The 21293-nt window shown below is 34.0% G+C and overlaps 1 long non-coding RNA gene across 2 annotated transcripts in view; it reads right to left on the bottom strand.

Annotated features, from left to right (window-relative positions):
- Positions 1-21293, bottom strand: part of LOC140713195 (uncharacterized) — a 979701-nt gene that overhangs the window by 421346 nt on the left and 537062 nt on the right. For both annotated transcript variants that reach the window (XR_012095087.1, XR_012095088.1), the window contains one exon: positions 5071-5203. This is a non-coding gene — a long non-coding RNA (uncharacterized lncRNA). The remainder of the gene's footprint in view (positions 1-5070; positions 5204-21293) is intronic.

Raw genomic sequence — 21293 nt, 5'->3', positions numbered from 1 at the left:
ATCCTACTCAAACTATTCTAGAAAATAAAGGAGGAGAGAATACTTCCAAACTCATACTATGAGGCCAATATTCCCCTAATGCCAAAACCGGACAACAACACATTAATAAAAAATAAAACCTATAGGTCAGTATCTCTTATAAATATTGATGCAAAGATCATCAACAAAATACTAGAAAACCAAATTCAACAATACATTAGAAAGATCATCCTTCATGACCAAGTAGTATTTATCTCTGGGATGCAAGTATGATTCAACATATGCAAGTCAATCAATGTAATACATCAAGAGAATGAAGGATAAAAAACATCTGATAATTTCAATTAGTACTGAAAAATCATTTTATAAAATTCAATATCCCTTAATGTTAAGACCCTCAAAAAGCTGGGAATAGAAGGAACATACCTCAACATAATAAAGGCGACATATGACAGACACACATCTAGTGTCATACGGAACAGGTAAAAACTGAAATCCTTTCCTACAGGATCTAGAACATGACAAGGATGCCCACTGTCACCACTGTTATTTAACATCATACTGGAAGTCTTTGCTAGAGTGATCAGACAAGAGAAAGATATAAAAGGCATCCAAATTGTCAAATTTTTCTTATTTGCTTAGGATACAATCTTACATTTGGAAAAACCTAAGGACTCCAGAAGAAAACTACTAAAACTGATCAACAAATTCAGTAGAGTTACAGGAAACAAAATCAACATACAAAAATCAGCAGCATTTCCATATACTAACAGTGAAAAATATAAAAAAAATTAAAATAGTCCCATTATACTGACCAAAAATAAAATTAAATACCTAGGAATTAATTTAACCAAAGAAGTAAAAGATCTTTATAATTAAAACTATAAAACACTAATAAATGTAACTGAAGAGGAACCCAAAAAATGGAAAAATATTTCATGTTCATTGATTGAAGAATCAATATTGTTAAAATGTCCATACTACTGAAAGCAACATATAGGTTCAGTGCTCAAAATACCAATGACATTCTTCATAGAAGTAGAAAATACAATTAGAAAATTTATATGGAACCACAAAACACCCACTACCCTAAGCAAATAGAACAAAACTGGGAGAATCATATTACCTGACTTCAAATTTTGCTACACAACTATAGTAACAAAAATAGCATGGTATCAGCATAAAAAGAGACACATAGACCAAAGGATGAGTGTTGAGAGCCCAGAAATAAATCTACACACCAACAGTGAACTCATTTTCAATAAAGGTACCAATAACACACACTGGAGGGAAGACAGTCTCTTCAATACATGGTTCTGGGAAAACTGGATATCTATATGCAGAGGAATGAAACTAGATCCTTACCTCTCACCATATAAATTAACTCAAAATGGATTAAGGACTTAAATCTAAGGCCCCAAACTATGAAATTACTACAAGAAAACATTGGAAAAATCTCCGGAACATTGGTCTGGGCAATTTGTGGTGCACTAGGAGTGTCATAATAACTTGTTTTTTTCATATTTCCTGTATTACTATGATGATTTTTTGCATTTTGAGAAATAGTTCTATTTAGTTTTGAATTTATTTTGTTGGGGCGGGGCTTTTTTCCCCGACAATACAACAATGATGTATGTTGAGTAGGGCCATATGGCTTTGCTTCTGGGTACATTCAGTGTTAAAGACTGCTTAAGTTTTTTGGTTATAAATAGCCTTAATATAGTGGCTTTCTCAAATACTGGTTGTAGTAGCAAAAGAGCTTGTGCACAGCAACCAAAATAATAGAGTAAACAACAACCTACAGAATGGAAAAAAGTATTTACAAACTATGCACATGACAGAAGACTAATACCCAAAATTTACAAGGAACTCAACTCAACAGCAACAACAAAATAATCCCATTATAAAGTGAGCCAGTGACATGAATAGACCTTTTTCAAAAGAAGACATACAAATGTCCAATAAGCATATAAATAAATGTTCGACATCATTTCTCTTATCACCAGCGAAATGCAAATCTAAACCACAATGAGATATCACTTTACCCTAGTTAGAACGACTATTACTAAAAAGTAAAAAAATAATAGATGTTTGTGAGGATGTGAAGGAAAGAGAATGCTTATACACTGTTGGTAGAAAGGTAAATTAATACAACCTGTTTGGAGAACAGAATGGAGATTTCTCAAAGAACTAAAAACAGAAGTACCATTTGATCCAGCAATCCCACTACTGGGTATCTACCCAAAGGAAAATAAATTATTATATCAAAAATACACCTGCATTTGTATGTTTATTGCAGCATTATTCACAATAGCAAAAATATGGAATCAATCTCTATCTATCGATAGATGAATAAAATGGGGTGTATATATATAAAATGTATATGTGTAGATACACACATGCACACATATATGTATATATCTGTGTATATATATGTATATATAAAAAATTCCAGAAAATTCAATAGATAAATGGGCAAAAGCTCACAGATTCTTCAAAATTAAATATATATAACATGGAATACTATACAGCCATAAAAAAGAATGAAATAAATGAAATCATGTATTTTGCAGCAACATAGATGAAACTGAGGCCTTTATCTTAAGTGGAACAACTCAGAAACAGAAAACCAGATACTGCATGTTCTCATTTACAAGTGGAAGCTAAATAATGTGTACATATGGACATGAAATGTATAAAAAGAGACACTGGAGACTGAGAAGGGTGGTGAAGGATGAGAAATTACTTAACGGGAAAAAATGTACATTATTTGGTTAATGGTTACACTAAAAGACCAGATGTCACTATTACACATATCCATGTAACAAAACTGCAGTGTACCACTTAAATTTCTACAAAAATAAAATAAAATTAGGAATCTTTGTTTATACCAGAGTGAAAAAAATAAGCCACCAATTGGGAAAAGCTATTTGCAATGCACATACGGTAAGAGGCTTTTAATAGACTAAATAATAAACTTTCACATATATATATATAAAATCCCAGAAAATTCAATAGATATTATGGGCAAAAGCTCACAGATTCTTCAAAATTAAATAATACTAAAATGAAAAACAAACATATATAGATTCTCCACTTCATTATTATTGCATTCAGAGAAATGCAAATTATAACCATAGTGACCTATCGTTACAGAACAGCTAAATTTAAAGAGACTAATAATGGAACGCTGGTGAAAATGTAGACCAAGAGACACTTATGATACATACATGCAATATTATCTGTCAAATTTAAAAATTAAGAATTAAAAAATACCATCTGAGGGATGTGAGATATTGAATTCTTAATACAGTTTAAATTTTCTTAACGGTGATTCTGATGATAATGATGAAGAAAATTTTAATAGTGATTTGGTGAATGATAAAAAATGAGTAGCTGTTTTACAAATGGACTACTTAAATGATGCTATAATGTAAAAGCAAATTACACAAAGTGAAATTTAATTAAGGAGAATATAATAATACCTCACATTTTTTGATATTTTAAAATAAAATTGTGTTTAGCAGTTGAATTGTCTTATTTAATATTCATGAAAGCCTGGGCACTAGACACTATCATCAAACGTAATTTAGAAATAAGAAAACCCATCAGGTGCAATGGCTCATGCCTGTAATACCAGCACTTCGGGAGGCCGAGGCAGGTGAATCACAAGATCAGGAGATTGAGACCATTCTGGCTATCATGGTGAAACCTCGTTTCTACTAAAAATACAAAAAACTAGCCAGGTGTGATGGTGTGTGCCTATAATCCCAGCTACTCCAGAGGCTGAGGCAAGAGAATCGCTTGTACCCAGGAGGAGGTTGCAGTGAGCTGAGATCACGCCACCGCACTTCAGCTTGGGCAGCAAGAGTGAAACTCCACCCACTCCTCCCCAAAAAAGAAGTAAGAAAACCAAATATTACAGAGCACAAGTAACTTTTTCTAATGTCAGGTCTAGGATTTGGAAGTAAGCAGTCTCATCCAGAATTTGTGCTCTTGCTATACAAAGGAAGTCACAACAATTACATAAACAAAAACTGATATTCAAGATTTTCAAATTAGGCAAAGTTTTAGTAACTTGTATTGATAAAGAAAAACTGCCTAGAATATCAGCAAAGATTTATGAATTTTCAGGATTAAAAGGAACCGAAGATGCCATTCTCTAGCTGAACATTATTTCAGCTTCCTTTGGACATCATTGATAATGGCTCTTCATTCTTCTGAGGAACACAAATATTCCTTTTGTAGAGGTGAAATTTGTGAGTTATATTTTGGTTTGTTTTAGCTTCCAGTGACTGACCCTAACTCTGTCCCTGATTTGTAGTCTAATTTATATTATACTGGGTGGCTCTGAAACAATTAGATAAATGTATCAAGTCATACATAATTTCTTCTTTAAGTATTTCCTGTTCTTTCTTCTTTTTTTTCTGCATGGAATGATTCCTGGTCCCTTCCTCAGGGTATGCTCATTTGTCAACATCCCTTATTGATAAAATTGGAAAATTTCTTAGGATAATTGCACATATAAAGAGATAACTTATGTCCTATATCTAGGACATGATAAAAATCTCTCAAATTTCCTTAAGAATTCAAAGCTGTGATAGTCACATTTGTGTGTGGAGTAGGCCCTTCTACAAAATTACAAACTTTTATTTGTTTTTAATTTATGAATGTTTCTTTATTTTTCCTTTGGGACAAAGAAAGAAAAAAGTATGCATGAGCACTATCCTTTTCAATATAAGATTATTTATTTAGGTTATATTTCTATGAGTGGAATTGATGGATAAGAAATGGTCTTTTTGGATAGAGGCTAAGTTGCTGTAATGAAGAAAACCCCAAAATACAATCAATGGCTTAAATAAGATAGAAATTCATTTCTCCATCAGGAAACAGTGTAATTAACAGGGTAGCCCTGCCTCATGAGAACTTCTAGGGAGGGTGGTTTTCTCAATCTTGCTTTCTATCAACTAATAAGACATTGCCCTTATCATCATGACCAAAATTATATCATTGCTGAAATCTGCTTTCCAATCTAAAGAAAGCAGCAGTCCAGGACAAGAGGTTTCACTTTTATTATAAACTGTAACTGACCTGGAAGCTGCACACGTAAATTTTGTTCTCGTTCCCCTGAAGAGAATGGATTCAAACAGACACGTCGGTTGTAAGAAGGCTGAAGAGTGTGGTCTCCAGCTGTGAAGTCATATGTATTGCTTCAGCTCTTTTCCTGTAAAAAGAGAACAAATCAAAATTTGGTGTGTCAACCATCTCTTCTACAGAGACTGCATTCTTTTGTTTCCATGAATCTCAAAATAATTTTCAAGATTCTTTACAAATGATTATTAACTAAATCTCTTTAAAATGTTAGTAACCATATTAATCTATAGTGGACAAATCAATTTTTTAAGACAAGAAATAACATCAATGTGTGGTAAGAAATATAATTGACTCAATAAATAAACATCTCAAGTTACAGAAACAAAAGGGTGTGGGCATATTAGAAATGTGTATGTTGACCACAAGCATTTGTGCTGTCACAGGCTTTAGTGAGTCTAATTTACTTAAAGACTAGAGAGCAAAATTTATCTTGCAGGTTGATTCAGTGTGGTCAGTTAAGGCAGCTTCTCTTGTACCAACTTCTCGGTGGTACATCATATGTTGCTCTGAACACCATATTCTCAAATATTTGCTCAAAGCTGCCCTCAAGTAATGTAGAGCTCGCTCTAAATAGTCACATTATATTAAAATAAGTAATTCACATTTCTCATATATGCTGGTAATTTTTCTAGTAAATATTGTTTATATTGAAGAATCATTAGAATCATTTACTCTTTTTGCTATTACATGAAAAAGTGTTTGCACAAACAAGGTAAATAAGCGGAAAACAAAATTTGTATGTTTAGTGATTTTAGAGGACATCAAAATAAATAATAATGCATATTGATAAGGTAACCAAAATCATTCCTTCAATTCCAATCATAGACAAAGAAAGCTTATGCTATTCATTTGTGACATTCTGGATTCTCTCCAACCTTTCATGTGCATATTCATTTTTAAAAGTTTTGCTCCAGGATAGCCCTATTGAACTGTACAAATTCTGAGGAAAGAAAGCAATACATGCAGCATTTCAAATATATCCTTGCTCTTAAACCTGAGATGGCTAGTCCACAACTACTCACTGAAATCTGACCTAGGAGAGTTCTGTATAGCATGCAGCCAATGGGAAGGAAAAGTCTCTGCCCTCTAGGATTTTAAGCTTTAGTTAGTGAAGATAAAATATACTCTAAGAAGCAACTATTTACCAAGTCTAAATCTCGCCCTGAATCATTCATATTTTAGTCCCACATCCAGTTAATCACAAAGTCTCATATTCTAACTTCTCATCTTCACAGCCACTAGTTTATAATATTTCCAACAGTGTTGTCACTCATCCCACCAGGTCTTATCTCACTATTAATACTCTCTTGCAGATATTTCTTTCACTCTGCATCTTAACTTTGAAAAGTTACATACAAGTAACATAAAACACAACTCAGATAATGAGTCAGTCCACATACATATAACCCATCTCTGAATTAGTCAATATAATATGCTCAATTACCTGCTTTCTCCACATTCTTATGTGGCATACTTACTCTATGCTCTTCATAAAAGATTTATATTTTCAGGATTGAAATATTATGTCATCTCCATTCTCAGCTGGAATATTTTAAATATACCCTCAAAATTCTTAGGTAAGTCCAAATTCCCTTATATGGCTCTTGAAGTTCTGGAAGTTGTGTCACCTTGCTCTCTGGATTTAGCTCTAGTTATTACTCTCCATGTGTGCTAAAGTATGCCATTTAAAACTATTTGTAATTATCTAACTTTATATTCTTTCTTGCCTTGAGGCTTTAGCACATGCTATTTCTTGTCCCAAGGTACCCATCCCTTTCATGCTGCTTGTAAATTCCTCCTTGTCGTCCATGACCCTAGTTTAAGAACTAAAGTATCTTTCTTAAATGCTCCCATAAAACCATATACTCATCTTATCATAACACTGATAGTACTATGTTGACGTTGTCAACTCCCTGTTTCAGATGTCTATGAAACCTCAAATTCCCTGATTACAGAGACTGTATATTTTTCTCCTTTCTATGCTGAGTGGCTAGTACAGTATCTCATGCATATAAAATATATGATAATTATTTGTTGAATTGAAATTCACAATTTGTGGTATAGATTAGATGTATTTGTGCCTACCTAAAAAAAAGGAGGTTTCTCTATGCTAGGCATTATGCTGGGTATTAATGATTTCAAAGTTAATGTGCTAAACTTCCTGTCATTCCAGAACACATCTTAGTCTGTTAGATTTTTGTCTTCTTTTCTTTTATATAAGTGGTCATATTTGTTATTATTTTTTAGAAAATACTTGGGATAACCCCGAATTTGAATCCATATCTGTGTTGCAAATCTGGGGTAGAGTTAATTGGAGAAAACTTGAATTTTCTCTTGAAATAAAATTCTTATGCATCTAGTATAAATAAATTGGGCTGAACTACCAAAAAGAATACATAGTATGGAAGGGATTCACCAAATCATTGTTTAAAATAAAAATGACTGAGTAGTTTTGCTGGAATAAAGATAATCCAAGGGCCAGGTAAAATATATGAAGTCTATGGATTATAAGTGGGATCTGAGTCATAAAAAGAGATTTGGAGATGTGAAGAGGTTGAATAAGTTTTGATCAAGTATATAGTGAGTTATCTAAGTAGATAGGCATATAATAGATAATTTTTCTAAAAGATTTATAATGAGCATTTTTAAAACATCTGGGCTAGAGAAATATAAATTGAGAAGGTTGAAATTATAGTGAAATTTTGAAAATACATTAGAACATCTCCAACAATGATAGAACATTTCAGAGTCTAATAATTTTAGTCTTTAAAATTTTAGGTAAATGTTCAAGCTGGGATGAATATTTGACCTTTATAGTCTTGTTTAAAAGCTTTGGGAGCCACGGTGGCTCAGGCCAGTTGTCCTGGAGCATAAGGAGGCAAGACTACGCATTCGAGGCCAACCTGGGCAACACAAAAACCTCTTATCCATTAAAAGCTTCAAAAATTGCCACAATCTAGAACATTGGAAGACTGTTATATTTTCTGCATGAGAGAATTTTAAAATATTCTTTTGGAAATACTGTCTTTATATATTTGAAAGCTATCTAAAGAGGTAATAACCTCCAAATATACATCCTCATTGAAGATAGAATAAAATGAAATGTACCTTTATGGAAGCAGAGGAGATTTGGGAAAAATTCAATCAAAACCTTCCTAAGTTAGGGATTTCTACTCACATTTACTTAGAACTTCATAGAGGAAAGTCTTTGAAAATGATATAGGCCTTCCAATGTACAGTTGGAAACTTTTTATGATTCTATTATTTAAAATTTTTTTTGCTATTTTAAAAAGTGTTTGTGGGTACATAGTAGGTGTATATATTTATGAGGTGCATGAGATATTTTTACACGTAATTATACATATACAATTATACATATATACAATTATATATATAGCCACGTAATGTGAAGTAAGCACATCATGGAGAATGGGGTATCCATCCCCTCAAGAACTTATCCTTTGAGTTACAAACAATCTAATTACATTCTTTAAGTTATTTAAAAATATACAATTAAGTTATTGTCACTGTAGTTTTTTGAGAAGCCTCCAAACTGTTCTCCATAGTGGTTGAACTAAGTTACATTTTCACCAGCAGTGTACAAGAGTTCTCTTTTCTCCACAACCTTGCAAGCATTTTTTACAGCCTGGCTTTTGGATACAAGTCATTTTAAGTGGGGTCAGATGATATCTCATTGTAGTTTTGATTTGCATTTCTCTGATGATCAATAATGTTGAACACCTTTTGATACTCTTGTTTGCCGTTTCTATTTCTTCTTTTGAGAAATGTCTATGCAAATCTTTTGCCTAATTTTTTTTATCAGATTATTAGATTTTTTTCCTACAGGCTTGTTTGAGCCCCTTATACATTCCAGTTATTAATCCTTGTCAGATGGGTAGTTTTCAAATATGTTCTCACATTCTGTGGGGTGTCTTTTCACTTGTTGATTGTATTCTTTGCTATTAAGAAGCTTTTTAAATCGATGTGATTCCATTTGTCCATTTTTGCTTTGGTTGCCTGTGCTTGTGGGGTATTTCTCAAGAAATTTTTTTCCCAGACCAGTGTCCTGGAGAGTTTCCCCAAGGTTTTCTGGTAGTAGTTTCATAGTTTGAGGTCTTGGATTTAAGTCTTTAGTTCATCTTTATTTGATTTTTGTGTATGGTGAGAGCCAAATGTCTAGTTTCATTCTTTTGTATATAGATATCCAGTTCTCCCAGCACCATTTATTGAAGTCTGTCTTTTTCCCCATTGTGTATTTCTGACATCCTTGTCAAAAATGAATTTACTGTAGGGGTGTGGATTTGATTTTGTGTACTCTATTCTTTTCTATTGGTCTATGTGTCTGTTTTTATGCCAGTACCATGCTATTTTTGTTACTAAAGTTGTGTAGTAAAATTTGAAATCAAGTAATGTGATTCCTCCAGTTTTGTTCTATTTGCTTAGGGTAGCTTTGGCTATTCTGGGTCTTTTGTGGTTCTATATAAATTTTAGGATTGTTTTTTCTATTTCCATGAAGAATGTCATTGTTATTTTGATAGGGATTGCATTAAACCTATATATTGCTTTGAGTAGTATGAACATTTTAACAATATTGATTCTATCAATCCATGAACATGAAATATTTTTCCATTATTTGGTTTCCTGTTCAATTTCTTTCATTAGTGTTGTATAGTTTTCATTATAAAATTATTTCACTACCTTGGTTAAATTAATTCCTAGGCATTTAATTTTATTTCTGGCTATTATAAATGGGAGTATGGTTTTATCCTTCATTTTGTTGATGTGATAGATCATGTTGATTGATTTGTGTATGTTGAACCATCCATGCATCCCAGAGATAAATACCACTTGGCCATGATGAATGATCTTTCTAACGTATTGTTGAATTTGGTTTACTAGTATTTTGTTGAGCATTTTTGCATCAATATTTATCAGAGATAATGGCCTGTAGTTTTCTTTTTTTCATATGGTTTTGCCAAGTTTTGGTATCAGGGTAATAATGTCCTCAGAGACTGAATTTGGGAGCACTCTCTCCTCTTTTATTTTTTTGGAATAGTTTGAGTAGAACTGGTATTAGTTATTTAAATGTTTGGTAGAAATCAGCAGAATTCAGATGAAGCCATCTGGTCCCAGGCTTTTCTTTTTGGGGAGGGTTTTTATTATGGCTTAGATCTCATGATTTGTCATCAGTCTGTTCAGGGTTTGGATTTCATCCTATTTCAATCTTGGTAGGTTGTGTATGTTTAGGAATTCATTTATTTCTTTTCGATTTTCCAGCTTATTGGTATAGAGGTGCTCATAGTAGCCACTAATGATCCTTTTAATTTCTGTGGTGCCAATAGCAATGGCTCCATTTTCATTTCTGATTTTATTAATTTGTATCTTCCCTCTTTTTTCTTAGTATGGTTAAAGATTTGTCAATTCAGTTTAACTTTTCAAATAACCTACTTTTTGTTTAATTGACTTTGGGATTTTTTTCAATTCTATTTCCTTCTGCTACAATATTTATCATTTATTTTCTTCTACTAATTTTGGGTTTGATTTGCTCTTGCTTTTCTAGTTCAAGATGCATTGTTAGATTATATAGTTGAAGTTTTTCCTCTTTGTTGATGTAGGCACTTAATAGCTATCGGACTTCCATCTTAGCACTACTTTTGCTGTATCCCATAGGTTTTGGTGTGTTGTGTTCCATCATAATTTAAGAAATATTTCAATTTTCTTCTTAATTTCTTCATTGACCCACTGGTCATTCAGGAGCATATTGTTTAATTTTTTATATTTGTATAGTTTTCAAAATTCATGTTCTTATTAATTTCTAGTTTTATTCCATTGTGGTCAGAGAAGATACTTAGTGTTATTTTAGTTTTTTTGAATGTTTTAATACTTTTTTGTGAACTAACATATGGTTTATACTTGAGAATAATCCATGCACTGAGAAGAATGTGTATTCTGCATCTCTTGGATGAAATGTCCTGTAAATATCTATTAGATTCATTTGGTCTAGAGTAAAGATTAAGTCTGATGTTTCTTCGTTGATTTTCTGTCTAGAAGATCTGTCCAAAAGGCTGAAAATGGGGTGTGAAGTCTCCAGTTATTATCATACTGGGGCCTATCTCCTTCTTTAGCTCTGATAATATTTGCTTTATATATCTGAGTGCTCCAGTGTTGAGCACTTACATATTTAAAACTGTTATCTTCTCTTGATAAACTGATTTCTGTATCATTATATAATTACCGTCTTTGTTCTCTACTTACAGCTTTTGTCTTGAAATTTATTTTGTCTGATATAAGTTCAGCAACTTCTGCTCCTTGTTTTCCATTGGCATGGAATATCTTTTTCCATCTTTTCATTTTCTGTTTATGTATGTATTTGTAGGTGAAATGTGTTTCTTGTAGACAGATTAATGAGCCTTGTTTTTTTCATCCATTCAGTTACTCTATATCTTTTGATTTGAGATTTTAGTCCAACTACCTCAATGTTATTATTGAAAAGTAAGGACCTACTCCTGCCATTTTATTATTATTTTTCTGGTTGTTCGGTGGCCCTCTCTTCTTTCTCTCTTTCCTGTCTTCCTCTAGTGAAGGTTATTTTCTTCCTGTATTTGGATATTGATATATTTCTGTAGGTTTCAGAAGTTGTCTGTTATTATTCATTTGAATAAATTTGCTCCCACTACTTATCTATCTCTTCTTTAAGGCCAACAATTATTAGATTTTCCCTTATGAGACTATTTTCTAAATCCTGTAGGCATGCTTCATTTTGTTATTCTTTTTTCTTTTGCCTTTTCTGACTAGGTATTTTCAAATGGCCTGTCTTCAAGTTCACTAGTTCTTGCTTCTGCTTAATTCTGCCTTTAAAGGACCTTGATGCATTCTTCGGTATGCCAATTGCATTTTTCATCTCCAGAATTTCTGCTTAATTCTTTTTAATTATTTTAATCTGTTTGAGCGAATTTTGAATTTCTTCTCTGTATTATCATGAATTTTCTTTGAGTTTCCTCAACCCAGTTATTTTGAATTCTCTGTCTAAAAGGTCACATATCTCTGTTTCTCCAGGATTTGTCCCTGGAAGCTTGTTTAGTGTTCATTTGGTGAGGTTATGTTTTCCTGGATGGTGTTGATGCTAGCAGATGTTCTTCAGTGTCTGGGCATTGGAGGATTAGGTATTTATTGTAGTCTTCACTGTCTGGGCTTATTTGTACTCATCCTTCTTGGGAAGGTTTTGCAGATATTTGAAAGGACTTGGGTGTTGTGATCTAAGTTATGTCTGTTTTAGGAGCGACCCCACACCCAGTAACTCTGTGGTTCTTGCAGACTCATAAAGGCAACCCCTTGATGGTCTTGAATGAGATCTGGGAGGATTCTCTGGATTACCACACAAAGACTCTTGCTTTCTTCCTTTCTTCCAAACATACAGAGTCTCTGCCTCTGTTCTAGCCACCTAATGCTGAGGACTGAAGTGACACAAGCACCGTTGTGGCCACCATCAGTATAATTTCACTGGGACAGATCTGAAGCCAGCACAGCACTGAGTCTGACTGAAAGCCTGCTGTAGCCACTCCCTGCTTACTGCCTATGTTTGCTGAAAGCACTTGGGGTCTCTAAAAGGCTGGTGGAAAAACCAACCAGGCCTATGTCCTTCCATTCAGGGTGGCAAGGTCCCCTAGACCCCAAGTGGGTCCAGAGGTATCATCCTGGCATCCTGGAGTCTGCCCTTTTTTTAATTAAAAATAAGCAATCAAGAACCACGATGACAAAAAATTGCCAGAGTAAACATGATCTTTATCTTAAGCGATTTCAGAATGAAACTTAAAAATTTAGAAACTGGTACTTAGAATGCCTCATTGAAAGAAAAACATACATAGGGAGTTAAAATGGCACCAACAGAGAGAAGACCAGGAAAAAAAAATTTAAGTTCATAAACTACTCTTTGCATTTTGCTTTTATTTATTTAAGAATTATTCCTTGCTTCTTTCAATAAATTTTGACTGAGTTTTCAATTCTCCAGAAATTGAAAATAACATAATATGCTCACTATTCATGATTGCATAATAAAACCACTTGGATATTAAAAAAAAAAAATCCTTAGCTAGAGGTTACTGAATGAAAGAATCTAGATAACTGGAGATAATTCTCACTCTAAGCTGCTGAATATGCTTTCTGTTTAACTAAGTAAAAAGAAGTAATCAAAAAATGATTTCCTCAATTTTTCACGACCACATTCACCTGCCTGCTTCTGTATGTACATACTGTGTTCTCTCTCTTGTTCTGTAGATGAGTCATCCATATGGCAAGCAAAGGGCAGTCTCTCTACTGTGTCCCAGATCTCATTGATTCTTGTCTAGACAAGAGCAATTTTTTCTGGAATTTCCCTTTTCTCTCTTGCATTATTTTTTTCACATGAGCATATTAAAATGCTGCTATTTCACTCTTGTTTGAAAGTAAATATAGACATATATGTATCTGTATGCATATATGTATGACTTCACCATACCCTCCAGTTACTGTCCCATTTCTTTCTCTTTCTTTTACAGTAAACTTCTCAGAAGAGTTAGTTATATTCATTGATTTCAGTTTCTTTACACTTGAACCTGTTTCTGTCAGGCCTTTGTCAACACTACTCCACTGACGTAGCTGTAGTTAAAGTCACCAGTGGCATACCCTTTGCTAAATCATGGGATTGATAGTCATTTAACCTATTTGGATTATCAGCAGCATTTGCATAGCTGATCACTCCCTTCTCCTAGATACGTTCTTTGCTTGGCTTCTAGGACACAAATTCCTCTGCTTTCCTTCTCCTTCACTGGTCTCTTCTCATTCTTCTTCATTTATTCCTACTCATCTTTCACATCTTTTGGAGTTCAGCCCTTTGAGATTCATTCATAAGTAAGAACAATCTATCTCACTATTTTAATGTTCATCTAGATACTCATAACTTCTAATTTGTATAATCCAGTGACTGCAGAACAGAGAAGTAATCTCAAAATAGGCACCTCCAAACTCAAATGCCCGCTATTACTTACTATTTTGCTATAACCTTTTCTATTTCCACTCCTTATTCAATAAGCAGCAGCTCCTTTCCATAAGGCACCTCCTTATTTCTGATTGTTTGGGCCACAGGCCGTGGAATCACATTTACTCTACTTTTTATCTCATTTGCTCTCTAATCCATTATTAAATCCTCTAGGTTATGCCTTCAGAATATTTCTAAAACTTTTACCTTCTCACTGCTGCATTGTTGCTTCTGTTACTAAAATATGAGTTAGACCATGCCTCTGTGGTAATCAAAGGCTTCAGTGGTTTACTTTTAACACAGAGAAAAATTCAGCCATTAAAAACATGTACAATCTCCCTGCTCCTCCTCTTCCCACTCCCCACTCTTCAACTCTATGATTTCTCTTAATTTTCCTCATGTTTACACCTTTCCCCAGAGTCTTTTCATTTTCTCTTCCCTCTGGCTGAAGGTTCTTCTTTCAGATATTTGTCTGTTATTCTTCATTTCCTCCAGACTTGAGTCTCCTTCTCTGACAGGCCTCCACTAACTGCGTAATATGTCTATCTTCCAACTTCCTCTTCTCTTCCTCTTCTACACTTTTCTCCTTACCATTTACCACTATCTAACAAGCAATTTTAACTTTATTCACTTTATAAGGAGTTCTGACTGTTTAACCCATTGACATATCCCTAGCGTGAGCTTCTGGCACATTATAGGTACACAATAAATATTTATTGCATATTGCATAGAAGTAGTGATGAAGACCCACAAGGCTCTCTTTAAAGGAAGGCCTTTTTTTTTTTTTTTTTAATAAAAATGTTGGAAAAGGTTTCGAAGAACAAGTTGCATTTGAAAGAGGTTAGATTAAATGATAGGTAATATTTGAGTGTGTGGATGAGGGAAAAGTACCTGTGGTGGAGATTACTGAGTGTACAAAGCCAACAATTCTGGAAAATAAAACATCTACCAAGAACATTGCCTTTCAATTTGGGTGGAACTTGGAAGACTCGAAAAGAAGATATGTTCAAGTTACCGGAAGGTAACTTGGGATGTGTAAGATAAGCTTAAAGCCTATTTGAGTCACTGAGGTTAAGCAATGAATGTCTTCCCTTTCTTGAGCAAACAGGCAGATCCTTGCCATGTACCTTTAGATATGTGCAGTAGTTTTAATATCTTCTTTCAGAATTCTTCCAGTGACAGTCTTTCTGCTTATCAAGCTGGCTAAGGGAAATCAAATCAACAAACCTCATTTCTTATTGAGGTGGACCAGATACTTATTCATGCATATTTAGGCAAAATAAATCTCAGTTCCAGAATGTTCAAAATATAGACTATTCTGCATAAGCCAGAACATAATTATAAACATGTAGAAAGAAACCACTTTACTACAAAGGGGTATAATCTGTACATATTTTAATAGAATTTATCTTTTATACTTGGGACCTAAATTTGAGTTCAGAAAAAGCAATCAGTAAACTTACATAATGAGATTTAACAGGAAATAATCAAGCAGGAAATTCCTCTCACAGGCAATAATTTTTCTACTTCTCAATGTGCACCTCTTTTTTTCCTGCCTGGCTCAAAATAGCAAAACTCTAGCCTTAAGGACCCCTGAAGGCGTTCTCTTCTAATAAGGTGTTTTTTCCTTTTGGTTCATATTCTGTAGCTGTTTTGAGATCAGAGGCCTTGGTTTCCATTACCGCCTGGAACTGACTTCCCTCACTACTTTTGAAAATCAGAGATAAATAGTGAATTATAAAAATATAAGTAAAGTCAAAAGTAAACACTGGAAACATGGTCAAATACAATGAGAACATCAAGTGAAGTACTTCACATAGCACTTCAGGTTTGTATATGTGATTAGATGAGATTTTTTTTTTTTTAGAATAATATATTCATTGACTGGGCATGTGTTGGCCTATCACATGCTATAGATTATTAGACTGACAATAACCCCTATGATTTAAGGATATTAATAATTAGTGTTTGCTTTCAATTCTACTTATATAATTATTAATGATTATTACTGAAATTATAAATAATTATTTATTGAACACCTACTATGTGTTAACCACTTAATATGAATTATCTGATGGAATCCTCACAACAGCCCTCTGAGTTAGGATATATTATAATTTCCAATTGACAAATGAAGGAAGTCAGGCAAAGTGATGTTAAGTTACCTGTCCAAGATCATAAAGCAAGAGGTGGCAGACCCAGACTTCTAAGGCCATCTGATCAGTGCAGCCTGATTTTGGAGTGCACAGTTTTAACCATTCCACAATTCTGCTTACTTTCAGTAATATACAACTTTTCCAGTTATTAAGAAGTAAAAGTGAGAGCTAGCATTATTAGGTGCCTATACACCAGACACCTTGCATTATTTCCTTTAATCTTTACAACAGTTCTACAAATTAGAACTGTACAGGTGAGAGGGAAGTTAATTTAGTTGCCCAAGGTCCTTCTCACTCCAAAAATAAAGTTATATTTTCCTTAAAAATGTATTGGAAGATTATCATGAGGTCAATAATGTTCAGCAGGCATATTTCTGCAAAATCGCAAAAACTCATTTTATTTACTTAGTAAAACCACGGCTAAATTAAGAAAGAGATAAATAAAGGTGCATTCCATTATTTTTCCCACTTTCAAGGTCCAGCTCAAATGCTGTATTTTCTAGGTCTAGTTCCTTCATTAAGCCTTCCTTAATTCCCTGATCCCCAAACCCAACTAATCTTATATTTCAATTTAATTAAGGAGAAGTAAGTCTAATAGATTGGGAACAGACGTGCATATTTTTAAACTGCTGTTGCCTACAGTGGAAGTCAGACTTATTAAACCTTCCATTTTAAAAACCTTTACCCTTTATATTCTGATTATTTTATGGTACATATTCTGCTTAGTAGTAGTGTTATTGAACTGTTCTTATTCTGTATTCCAAATGATAAGCAGATAAGCAAAGACTGTTTTATATTCATTCATTCTTATATCTTCTGTAGTGTTTAATACAGTGCCTAGCATACTGTATATGGTCAAAAATGGTTAGAATATTGATGTCAGTGGATAATTCAATGATCTTACCTTTGATTAATAATTTTTTAATTTAATAAATTTAAATGCCTAGAATTAATAGCACTATTCTCTCAGCTTGTATAGCCGGCATAATTTCTGGACACTTCTGATGGCTTTTCCATGATCTCAAGAAATAATAAAAGATAAGCTTTACAGACGAGGATTTTGCAAAATATTAAATATGCCATTACCCGAAGAGGGCATGAGATGAGTCCTTTCTTTCGTCCCTCTCTTGCTCTGTATTATCTGTGCAAAAATCCTAATATAAGAATGAGCTTAGCATATTCCAGGGACTGTCATTAACTGAAATATATAACACAAGGAGGAGAAGATAGAATAAATGTGGAATTTATTCTAATTACAATGGGAAGCAAGTGGAGAGTTTTAAGTAATAAGTTTCATGCTTTAAATTTTTTTGGCTCCTGCATGGAAAATTTCCTTGAAGGACAAATGTGAAGAGAGAGTGGTGGGAATGGCAGAGAACTATTTCAAGAGTCCAGGTGGTTGTTGATGTTACCTTGGACTAGGGTTATCCATGTGAAAATGGTAGGACGAGGTAATATTCAGACTTGCCAGTGTACTACTGTGGGTGTGAATGACAAATGTGAGATTCAAACCCAAGTCTATATTACACTAAAGTTTACAACATTTGCACACCTCCATATTCCCTCAATTGGGTATCTTATTTACTTTTTTTAAAAAAGACAGTATAAAACTTCTAAGCCTAGTTTTTCTTCAGGTTACTTCATTGCTTTCTGATTTACCATTCTTATCTCCCTAAAATCTAAATGTAATTTTAGACAGTATGGTTATACATTGAAAATATAAGAGAATGCATGGGTACCTGGAAATTGAGTATCTTGAGAGATTGTATCTATTCTCAACTTTAACCTTGACAATGCAAGCAGTTATACCAAAGAGATGAACCAATTACTGTAAAGAAGACAGAAACATCTGTATCTTTTTTCTTTGTATAAATAACTTGCAGCATTCCAGACATCTATCTCACTGCAAATTGATACAACCACAAAAGGATTTTGAGTACCGTTTCAAGGAACATTTGTTTGCTATCATGCTTCCCGCCTCCCACCAAAAAAATAGTAAAGATCATGGCTAGAACTAATGCTTCAAGATGTACTTTTAACCTTAAGGAAGTGTGTAAACTTTAAAATCTGTTAGTGAGGCAAAACCAACTTTGTTTCAGCTAGTGCTAGAGAAATCAGATCCCTACCACTAGAGAAGTATAATGCCCATTAAAAATAAAAGTTAAACGGAATTGTGACATTAAAAATATGAGTGTCTGGGTCTCATTTCCAAAGGTTCTAATTCAGCTGATTTGAGATAAAACTCACGAAGCAGTATTTAAATCTTTTCTCAGATGATTTTAATGTACAAATAAGACTGATGAGAACAGAGTTTGAGGGAAATAAATTATGTTGTCTTTTTTTTTTTTTTTTAATAACATCTTAGGAAGGGAATTCATCCTCATTTTCCAAGTTAAAATAACTCTCTTGCTCTGGCAAAACTCAGACAGAACTCACAGAAAATACACAGTTTTCATCTGTGTGTGTGTGTGTGTGTGTGTGGTGTGGGCATGCGCCCAGAAACACACACACAAACACACATGTAGCAATGGTTTAAAACAGGACTTTTAGAGCTCTACAGTCAGGTAGAGACACATATCTACTAGAGAAAACATACTTTTCATCATAGTCAAAAGAAAGGGATGCAATTAAGAGCGAACACAGATCTTTAGAAAGCAATACCAAATGGTTTGTAAAAGGGGACGTTTGTGACAGTAGTGATTGTGTGCTAAAATTTCCCTACATTTTTATTTCAATCCCAATTAAATATTCCAGTTTTAAATAGTTCAGGATGGAATTTTCAGTCACATTAAGATAGCCTTCTCTCAAGTTCTTTGCTAAAGGCTACTAGTTTTGTTTCCAACATTTTCTGCCTTATCAGCTACTGACTGAAATCCATTAATGAATTTAATTCTACTTAACAAATAATGAATGAAGACCTACTCTACCAAACCAAGTATAGTGTAAACCTCATGGAGGCAATTTTCCGTAAATATGATGACCAGCTTTACGAACAATAGACTTGTAGTAAGTCCCATCTGATAATGGGTCCAAAAGTGAATGCAAAGTCAGGAAGGTAGAATCTTTAGGTGCATGCATTCTGAGTGTACACGAGAACTAAAGCCTCTTAAAAGTCCCAAAAGATCTATTTCTTCTACTTTATACATAGATTCAAAATGGATAATTTTGTTGATCAAGAAGTTTCTTTCAAATACTACCTGAAAGGACATAAAACCCAGGGAACGTGGGAACCAAGAGTGGAATCAGGTCCTGCAGAGCAAAGGAGAATACAAATAAGAAAAAGAAATTAACTTTTGTAACAGCAGTAAGATGATTCTTAGGGAATTTTATTTTTATAGTGAAAACTCAAAGACTGAGTTTCTCAAGGGTTGAAATGAAAATGTTTTTATTTGTGAATTCACTCATTCTGCAGTTATTTAGTGGACACCTACTAGTATCAGGAGTAGTTTATGAATTTGGAAAATAATGATCAAAATAGACATAATCTCTGCTTTCTTGCAGCTTTTATTTAAGTAAGAGGGTCAAACAAAACACAGCCTAGTGAATAAGTGCATTACATAGTTAGAAGATAATAAATGCTATGAGGGAAAAAAGGTGCAGGATAAATGCAAGGGAGGGTCAGGGTGGGTTGGAACTTTAAACAGGGTGATGAAGAAAAGCTTCTTTGAGAAGGTGATATTCCAGCAAAGACCTAAGGGAGGTGAGGAAATTAGCCGCACAGATGCTTAATAGGGACAAGGAAAGGTAACATTTTGAGATGGGGCAAATAATATTACATTTATATGCTTGTGGGAACGATTTGCTAGAGAAAAAAAAATGTGATGAAGAAGAAAGAAGAAAAATTGTGGAAACACTGAGAAATGGAAGGGGAAGGGATCTAAGGAACACGTAGAGGGCTGCTTTAGAGAGGAGCACGGACGCTGCTTGTACACTAACAGGAGGAAAAGCAGAGGACCATTTTGTGTCAGAATGAAATTCCACATACTGGAAAGCCCATTCCTCAGAGAGTATGCGACAACAGCATCAAATAGCTTCCATAACTAATGTTTGTCTTTTGTAAAATTAGAGTTTATAATTAATGGCCTATTATGATTACTGATTATCTTGGTGGAGAGGAGGAAAACAGCGAGAAATAGTAAGACTCAGGCTTACACGCAGAAGACACATCAAGGATATAGCAGACTGCCTAGCATCAGTCACTTCTATATCACAAGCTTTCATGATTTTTACCAATTGCACTTGGATACTGAGTGGCTCACTATAACCTATACTATAAGGGCAGCCACGTTGGACCAAGTGAATGACTATGCCACTTCACAGGGGTACCATTCCAGATATTTACTAGTGCTCCAGGTGTTGACAAGTTAGGATAAAGGTGTATCACAAAGATCCCTCCTTTTCACCAATCTTGGCTCCTCCTTTGTTCAGTGGCCAGGCCTGGCTTCTGTCTCAGCCAGATCATTTTTTTCTACAAACTTTTGCTCCACTGTCAAGTCCTTTTTGTCTTTTGTACAATAAACCTTAGAAACAAATTTGCACATATTTATTAGAGTACCCCAATAGGCTAACCCTCAAATAGCATTTGCTTTATTAACAAAATGTTTAATCAATAAAAATAAGCAGTTGATGGGAAATACTGAGGGTGGCTCTTAGAGGTATTCTTGAATAGCTCTCAGGTGTGGGTATGTCTAGCATGTGATTTACTCTGCTCATCGCATTTTACTCTTTTCTTCTTATAGCCTACTTAGCTATATACAAATAACTTCATTCAATTCAGCAAATCATCAAGTAGTTATTGACTAAGAGTCAAGAACTATGCTTAGTTCTTAACTCAAGCTACTGAGATGATGTACTGCCCTCTCCTTTAGGGCTGCAGATAAGTTGGAGAAACAAAATTGCAAAAGCTCTCCTTCTAATAGGCCAGATACTGAAACAAACACATAACCCTCCTGCTACTGACATACAGAGTAAAGAATCTAGTCTAGTAGGGT

The sequence above is a fragment of the Chlorocebus sabaeus genome, chromosome 13 (genome assembly GCF_047675955.1).
Source record: "Chlorocebus sabaeus isolate Y175 chromosome 13, mChlSab1.0.hap1, whole genome shotgun sequence".
Taxonomy (NCBI): domain Eukaryota; kingdom Metazoa; phylum Chordata; class Mammalia; order Primates; family Cercopithecidae; genus Chlorocebus; species Chlorocebus sabaeus.
Note: the sequence above shows the minus strand (reverse complement) of the source record. Positions and strands in the feature narration are given on the sequence as shown.